The sequence below is a fragment of the Lynx rufus genome, unplaced genomic scaffold, assembly GCF_022079265.1.
Source record: "Lynx rufus isolate CCGP_SWC_20201006 ecotype Redwood Valley unplaced genomic scaffold, mLynRuf1.p SCAF_1, whole genome shotgun sequence".
NCBI lineage: Eukaryota > Metazoa > Chordata > Mammalia > Carnivora > Felidae > Lynx > Lynx rufus.
Genome location: NW_025814823.1, coordinates 173,969,263 through 173,976,585, shown reverse-complemented (window position 1 = coordinate 173,976,585; position 7,323 = coordinate 173,969,263). Strand labels below are relative to the sequence as shown.

The 7,323-nt window shown below is 38.9% G+C and overlaps 1 pseudogene; it reads left to right on the top strand.

Moving 5' to 3' along the window:
- Positions 1–4,691: 4,691 nt before the first annotated feature.
- On the top strand, positions 4,692–4,939 carry LOC124520154 (mitochondrial import receptor subunit TOM7 homolog; annotated as a pseudogene).
- Positions 4,940–7,323: the final 2,384 nt, after the last annotated feature.

The following is a 7,323-nucleotide window of genomic DNA, read 5'->3' as shown; positions in this document are numbered from 1 at the left end:
TTTGTACTTGGGCCTGGGACTTAGACTGGGGCCTCTCTGAGCCACAGCTTCTTCATATGGAAACCAAAGATAATATATACCTCAACTCGGAGCTGAGGAACAAATGAAACACTGTGGTTTATAAGGCCCTCTGGGACCTGGCCCCTGCCCTTCTCTTCAACTTCATCTCCTCAGCTTCATCCTGTGTTCTTGCCCAAACTCCTTCCTGCCTCTGAGCTTCTGCACATTCTGTTCCCTCCTTCTGGAAAGCTTTTCTCCTGACTAGCTCCTGTTCATCATTCAGGTCTCATCTCAACATCACCTCCCCTGGGAGACCACCCCTATGTCAGGGTGCCCCTGCCCCTGTATTCTTCATGACCCTTGTGATAATTTGAATTTAAAATTTTAAAATAATTTTTGTGAGAGAACGAGAGAGAGACAGAGTGCAAGCAGGGGAGGGGCAGAGAGGGAGACACAGAAACTGAAGCAGGCTCCAGGCTCTGAGCTGTCAGCACAGAGCCCAGTGTGGGGCTTGAAGTCATGAACTGCAAGATCATGACCTAACCTGAAATCAGACACTCAATTGACTGAGCCACCCAGGCGCCCCTAATTTGAAGTTATTGTTTACTTGTATATTGTCTAGCTCTCCTTCTGGAATGCCAGCTTCCTGGAGGCAGGAACTTGGTCTCATTCACTGGAGTTCCCAGTCATTGCCTAGAACAGTTTGTGGCTTTGGGCAGAAACACTCAGCCAGTTTTGTTGAATGACTTTATTTAGCACAAACAAGATGGGAAGCACCATACAAGGTGCTGAGGACTCTGTGGCAGTTAAACTTCCCTTATACAGTATCTAGGCTGTTACCCACTCTGTACCCAGAGAAGGACGTTTTTCCCATCAGTATACAGGCTGAGCTCAAAGGATTCTGAGGTACTGAGGCCAAGGCCAAAGTGGTGAGAAAGCATCTGGTCCTGGAGCCCCACCTTCTTCCCTCCAAGGACTTGTGGCATGTACCCCTTGGAGGGATGTTGCCAGTTTTACCAACTATTATTAAAGATGCATTTTACTGCCAATTCATTCACTCTTCAAAGAATGGCTACCATGGGCCAGGCATAGCTGTAGTTGCTGGCAGGCAGAGCTTTTGATACAAGGGAGGAAACCAGAATGACCTCCTACCACCCTACTGCCCCGCCACCTGCTGCCACACCTTCAAATAACAAAACTATAACCCAAAGAGGATAGGATTTTTAAAAATATTTTATTTATTTGTTCTTTAAGCTCTACACCCAACATGGGGCTTGAACTCACAACCCCGAAATCATGAGTCGAATGCTCTACCAACTGAACCAACCAGGTGCTCCAAGACGATAGGATTTTTAATTTTTTTAATTTCTTTTTTGTTTGAGTATAATGTTACATTAGTTTCAGGTGTACAACTTAGTGATTTGACCAAGTTTATACATTATGCTATGTTCACTACAAATGTAGCTACCACTTGTTCCATTACATTGCTATTACAATATCATTCACTGTATTCTGTATGCTGTGCCTGTTATTCCTGTGACTTATTCATTGCATAACTGGAAGACTGTATCTCCCTCTTCCCTTTACCCATTTTGCTGAAACCCCCCCCCCCCGCCTCCTCCTATGGCAGCCATCAATTTGTTCTCTGTATTTATAGGTCTGCTTTTTAATAATTTTTAATACATTTTTTTAGATTCTATTTATGAGCGGAATCCTATGGTATTTGTCTTTCTCAGTCTGACTTATTTCACTCAGTCTGATACCCTCTAGGTCCATCCATATTGTTTCCCACGGTGGCTGTACCAGTTTACATTCCCACCAACAGTTCCTTTTTCTCCACATTCTTGCCAACACTAGTTTCTTGTCATTTTGATTTTAGCCTTTCTAACTGGTGTAAGGTGATACTTCATTGTAGTTTTGATTCGCATTTCCTTGATGATTAGTGATGTTAAGCATCTTTTCATGTGTTTGTTGGTCATCTGTAGGTCGTCTTTGGAAAAATGTCTATTCAGGTCCTCTACCCATTTTTTACTCAGTTTTATTGTTGTTGCTGTTGTGATGAGTTGAATAAGTTGTTTATATATTTTAGATATTAACCCCTTATCAGATATATCATTTGTAAATATCTTCTCCCATTCAGTAGGTTGTCTTTTTATTTTGTTGATGGTTTCCTTTGCTGGACAAAAGCTTTTTATTTTGATGTGGTCTCAATAGTTTATTTTTGCTTTGGTTTCCCTTGCCTCAGGAGACATCTAAAAAACTGTTGCTATGGCTGATGTCAGAAAAATTACTGCCTGTTTCCTCTTCTAGCTTTTTATGGTTTTAGGTTTCTTTTGTTTTATGTATTTTAAAAAAACTTTTTTTAATGTTTATTTTTGAGAGGGAGAGAGAGACAGAGACAGAGAGAGCATGGGGGTGGGGTGGGGGGGAGGGTCAGAAAAAGACGGAGACACAGAATCTGGAACAGGCTCCAGGCTCTGAGCTGTCAGCACAGAGCCCGATGTGGGTCTTGAACCCACAAGCTGTGAGATCATGACCTGACTCAAAGTCAGACACTCAACCAACTGAGCCACCCAGGTGTCCCTGTGGTTTTAGGTTTCATATTTAGTTCTTGAATCCATTTCAAGTATATTTTTGTACATGGTGTTAGAAAGTGGTCTAACTTCATTCTTTTGCATGTAGCTGTCCAGTTTGTCCATTTATTAAAGAGACTGTCTTTTCCCTATTGTATGTTCTTGCCTCCTTTGTCATAGATTAATTGACTATATAATTGTGGGTTTATTTCTGGGGTCTTCTGTTCCACTGAGAAAAATATGTGTCTATTTTTGTGCCAGCACTATACTGTTTTCATTACTACAGCTTTGTACTATATCTTGAAATCTGGACTTGTGATATCTCCAGCTTTGTTCTTCCTTCTCAAGATTGCTTTGGCTATCCAGGGCCTTCTGTGGTTCCATACAAATTTTAGTAATATTTGTTCTAGTTTTTTGTTTTGTTTTGTTTTGTTTTGTGTTTTTAAGTGCTGTTGGTGGGGCACCTGGGTGGCTCAGTTGGTTTAGTGTCCGACTATTGATTTCAGCTCAGGTCATGATCCCAGGGTTGAGGGATCCAGTCCCATGTTTAAGATTCTTTCTCTTTCCCTCTTCCCCTCTCCCTGCTCACTCTCTCACTCTCTTAAAATACAAAAAAAAAAAAAAAAGAAGAAGAAGAAGAAGGGGCACCTGGGTGGCTCAGTCAGTTGGGCGTCCGACTTTGGCTCAGATCATGATCTCACAGTTTTGTGAGTTTGAGCCCCGCGTCGGGCTCTGTTCTGACAGCTCAGAGCCTGGAGCCTGTTTTGGATTCTGTGTCTCCCTCTGTCTCTGCCTCTCTCTCTCAAAAATAAATAAACATTAAAATAAAATTAAAAAATTAAAAAAAGAATGTTAAAAAAAGAGAACTGTTGTTGGTATTTTGATAGGGATTGCATTGAATCTGTAAATTACTTTGGGTAATATGGGAATTTTAATAATATTCTTCCAATCCATTTGTTTTTGTCATCTTCAATTTCTTTCATTTGTGTTTTATAGTTTTCAGAGATAGTTCTTTCACCTCTTTGGTTAAGTTTATTCCTAGGTATTTTGTTCTTTTTGGTACAATTGTAAATAGCATTGTTTTCATAATTTCTCTTTCTTCTACTTCATTATTAGCGTATAGGAACGCCACCAATTTCTGGGTGTTAATTTTGTATCCTGTCACTTAATTCTTTTATTATTTTTAGTAGTTTTTGGTAGAGTCTTTAGGATTTTCTATGTGTAGTGCAAAAATGATAGGATTTTAATCTGATTCATAGTCATAATTTATCCATTTCCCACAGGCTTTTTTTTTTTTACTTTTTATTTTGAAATAAATATAGATTTATGGGAAGTTGTAAAACTATTACAAAAAGGTCTTATTTAACCCTTAGTTTCCCTCAATGATAACCTCTTATATAAACCAGCAAACTGACATTGGTAATACCCACAGATTTCACCAGTTTTACATATACATATTTGTGTATGTGTGTGTGTGGGGGGGGGCAGTTGCCAGTTTTATCATTTGTATAAATTCATGTAACCACACCATAATCAAGAAGCAATCTTTGTTGCATTACCACAAAGATCTTACCCTGCTACTCTTTTATAAGTGAGACACACACACCCTCATTCCACCATCCCTAACCCCGGCAACCACTAATCTATTCTCCATCTCTCTAATGTTGTCATTTTGATAATGTTATAAAAATGGATAGATATGTCACCTTAGTGATTGGCTTTTTTTCACTCAGTATAATTCCCTTGAGATCCATCCAAGTTGTTGCATGTATCAATAGTTTGTTTCTTTTCTTAAGTGAGCTCTACGCCCAATGTGGGGCTTGAACTCATGACCTTGAGATCAAGAGTCACAAGCTCCACCAACTGAGCCAGCCAGGCACCCTGAGTTTCTTTCTTTTATTGCTAAGTAGTATTCCATGATCTGGATGGGTCATAATTCAACCATTTGCTCATTGAAGGATATTTAAGTTGTTCCCCTATTACGAAGAAAGCAGCTGTGAACATTTGTGTACATGCTTTTGTGTGGACATGTTTTCATTTTTCTGGGATAAATGCCCAGGAGTGCTGGGTCATTTAGTAAGTAAGTTTAGTTTTATAGGAAACTGCCAGGCTGTTGCCATGGTGAAGCTGAGCAAAGAGGCCAAGCAGGGGCTGCATAGCTCTTCAAGGGTAGCCAATTTGCCACCCACTGGAGTGTTATTCCTCTCATGATTTACCTGCAATTTAAGGGGGGTGCAAATCCTGGAATGCCTGAACCAATCATGTTGAGCTTTCTTAAGGGATAAGGAACTATATTGGTCATCTGGATTTGGAAGCAATAAATGGACAGAAATAACATGGAAGGTATGTGCTGTGACTGAGATAAAAAGATGGGACACTATTTAGATGATCATCAGTTGAATGGCACAGGACTCTTCACAGATGCATCTGTGGCAGAGTGGAACCTCTATTTACTTATGATAGATTGTGTCAAAATAAATGTTAAAAAAAAAAAAAACTTGCCAAACTGTATTCCAGAGTGGCTGTATGAGAGCAATGTATGAGAAATCCAATGTCCCTGCATCCTTACCAGAATTTGATATTGTCACTATTTATTATTTTTTTACAGGTGTGTAATGATCTTATTGTAGTTGAATTTGCATTTCCCTAATAGCTTATGATGTTGAACAAATGAAATATCCTCTTTGTTCAATGTGTCCTTTCATGTCTTTTGCCCATGTTCTAATTGGATTGTCTTCAGTTTTAAAAGTTCTTTATATATCTGACATGAGTCATTTTTCAGATATGTTACTTGTAAATTAAGCATTTAATTTCTGGTAAAGTCCAATTTATCATTTTTCCCCCCTTTCATGTATTGCTTTTGGTGTCATGTCTAAGATCTCTTCACCAAGCCCTAGGTCGTAGTGAAGATTTTCACTTGTTTTCTTCTAAAAGTTTTCTAGCTTTGTTTTACCTTTAAATCAATGATCCATTTTCAGTTCATTTTTGTGTTGTGACTTAAGGCAAGATTCTTTTTTATTTTTTATGGATGTTCAGCTATTCCAGTAGTATTTGTTGAAAAGACTATCCTTTGTTGAATGCTCAAAAATTAGTTGGTCATACTTGTACAGGGTCTGTTCCAGGGATCTTTATTCTGTCCCATTGATCTACTTGTTTATCCCTCTACCATATTGTTTTAATGTGGCTCTTCAGTAACTCTTCAAATCAGGTAGAGTGATTCTTCTCACTTTATTCTTGTTTTTTCAAGGTTGTCTTTGCTACTTATTTCTTTGCCTTTTCATATGCATGTTGAAGTAAGAATGTCTATCTCAAAACAAACTGCCAGAATTTTGATAGGAATTGCATTAAACTCACAGGTTAATATGGGAAGAAATAGTATCCTTCCGACTGCCAAGTCTTCTAATCCAAGAACATGACATGTTTCTCTATTTATGTAGATCTTTGATTTCTTTCATCTAGTGTTTTGTAATTTTCAACATATAAATCTCATAACACGTTTTGTTAGATGTATATGTTTCATATCTCTTGAGTGATTATATAGTACCATTGTTTCAAATTTTGATTTTCATGTGTTCACTGCTACTATGTAGAATATAATTTTTGTATATTCATCTCGTAATCTATGACTTGATGAATTCATTTCTAGTTTTTTTGTATATTCCTTGGGATTTTTAAAATCTCCATGAGATCTTGATAATTTATAGGTTGTCAAATCTCCAAACAGGGACAATTTTCTTTTCAATCTGTAGGCTTAATATTATTTCCTTTTTCTTGCCATATCTCAGTGTGCTGGCTAGGACTTTCTGTATGATGTTGAATACAAGTAGTGAAGAGTGGATAACCTTGCCTAGTCCTGACCTCAAGGGGGAAGCACCTAGTCTTTCACACCATTACATATGGTTAGCTGTTGGGTTTTTTGTAGATGCTATTTACCCCATTGAAGTTACCCTCTATTTCTAGCTTGCTGAGGTTTTTGTTTTTTTTTTTTTTATCATGATAACTGTTGAATTTTGGTGTATTTTTTTGTTTTGATTTTTTTTGCATCAACTGGTAAGTTCATGTTTTTATTTTTTCCCCCACAGGTTTTTTGAAATATTGAAAAAAGTCTAGCAACTTCCCTAGACTTCAGACTAGGGCCCTGGGAACTCAGTTGCTATTGCTACCACTGGTCTAGTCCAGCACTTCCCAGTGTACTCCAGCAAATGCAACTTGAACATTGCCCGTAGCCAAACAAGCTAAATGTAGGAAGTACTGCTCATAGGAAGTACTTCCTGGAAGCTTATAACACATCAGCATAGCCAAGGCTCAGAGAAGCCCTGCAATATAGGCTCCTGTTACCCTTTAGTGTGGAATTTCCCAAACTTATTTAACCACAGAGCCCTTCTTAACCAACCCCCCTGCCACACACACACACTCCCATAGCACATTTTCTGAAACGGACATAGGGAACCACTCAACTGATTGTCCCTTATTTTGCAGATGATCCAGAAGCTGAAAGGAAAGTGACCTGACCAAGGCTACAGATAGTGGCATCACACAGATACCAGATCCTGGGTCTCCTGACCCCAGCCCACTGTTCCTGCTCCAGACCATGTTGCTTTGACATGCTAACAAGTCAGCTGATAACCCTGCAGCACCATACACCATCATGGGTAAGAGGAATGCAACTGCATTACCAACCTGGTCTCTTGGGTGGTTCTCAAGCCCCTTGTCCCCACTGAGCCTGAGGATGAGGGACTCAAGTCCACGT